The sequence below is a fragment of the Monodon monoceros genome, unplaced genomic scaffold (assembly GCF_005190385.1).
Source record: "Monodon monoceros isolate NGI ecotype Baffin Bay Population unplaced genomic scaffold, NGI_Narwhal_1 Super_Scaffold_14, whole genome shotgun sequence".
In the NCBI taxonomy this organism is placed as follows: Eukaryota; Metazoa; Chordata; class Mammalia; order Artiodactyla; family Monodontidae; genus Monodon; species Monodon monoceros.
In genome coordinates, this window is record NW_021703770.1 from 2,959,651 (window position 1) to 2,961,093 (window position 1,443).

General features: G+C 44.0%; 1 non-coding gene across 1 annotated transcript; it reads right to left on the bottom strand.

Annotated features, from left to right (window-relative positions):
* Nucleotides 1-416: 416 nt before the first annotated feature.
* On the bottom strand, nt 417-489 carry TRNAG-CCC. The gene has a single exon. It is a non-coding gene; the product is annotated as a tRNA-Gly (tRNA).
* Between the last annotated feature and the right edge of the window lie 954 nt (nt 490-1,443).

Here is a 1,443-nt window from a genome sequence, read left to right on the forward strand (position 1 = left end):
TGGATATCCCTTAAATGTAAAGATTTTTGGATTAGAAAGACCTTCATTCAGACGCCATCTGAGGAATGTCCTAATTGAGCATCAGCTTTTCGTCTGCAAATTGGAGATAGTATCAGGGCTCCCCTCATTAGCTGTGGGAGGAATAAATTACATGATGTTATGTAAATTCCTTAACACTCCGAAGCGAATGGTAAGGGCAGAATGAAGGAAGACTGTCACTGCAGTTGGTCTTTCAGCCCTGGCTCCGTTGTCTCTTACCTGGAAGTCCCCTTCCATTGCCCTCCCATCGTCTCATTAGGATTGTCTTTGGGTTGATCTTTAACCCAACCCCAAACCTGGAAAGGCCAACTTGACCAGCATAAATTCTGACCTGTCCTTTTGGTTTTGGCCAAGCCACGTGGCATGCGGGATCTTAGTTCCCCGACCAGGGATCGAACCTGGGCCCCCTGCAATGGGAGTGCAGAGTCGTAACCACTGGACCACCAGGGAAGTCCTCTGACCTGTTGTCCTTTCTGATCACAGCATCTGTCTTTCTGCTTCCTCTTTCTCTCCCATTCTTCTACTACACTTCTTTTTTCTTTTTTAACTTCACAGACATCCACTCCCCAGTTCTCTTGTTTTCTTTCAGTCTATCATGACCCATCTCTTCAACCAACTTCATGTAATTGCCCTAATTCATAGCCCCTGAGCTCCCTTTGTTCCTGCTATAGACCCAGGAGTTCAAGCTCCAGCCCAGTGACTTGCCCTCTTCTCACATCACATGAAGCCAGCACCTGTCCCTGCTCACCTCTTCTTCTCCTCCACTGATCCATGTTTCTATTTTCCTCAAGCCCTAATTCCAACTCTTCCTCTCTAGGCAGGAAAGCCTACTTTCTACTTGCCAAAGAAAATAAAGCCCACCAGACAAGTATTCCTTCTGCTTCAGGCTTTTATCACCTCCAGATGTATCCCACTGTCTTTTATTTCCATCCTGTCTCTTAAGAGTAGAGCTGGCTCCACTGGCCTGCCCAAGCCCCCAGTTAGATTGGAATTACCTACTCTAGTCTCTCATGGGTCTCCCTCTACTTCCATTCCTTCCTAACAATTGCAGATTGTTATCTTCAATCTACCCCATGATGGTTTTTTCCTCTCAGTTTATAAACAGGCTCAATCCCGAACAAACATTCCTCCTCCATCCCTGGGCCCCCTAGTAACTCTATTTTCCATCTAGTAACTGAATAAATAATTGAAACTCTTCCCACAAAGAGAACGTTAGACCCACAATGATTTTACAGTTGAGTTAAATGTTCAAGAAACTGATTATTGCTAATATTACATAAATTTTTTCAAAGAAGTGAAAAACAGAGGCTACCATACAACTTACTTTAAGAGGGTGGAGTCACCTTGATTCTACCACCAAACAAGGTTTGGTGTAAAGTAAAGGAAAGGAAAATTATATCCAAA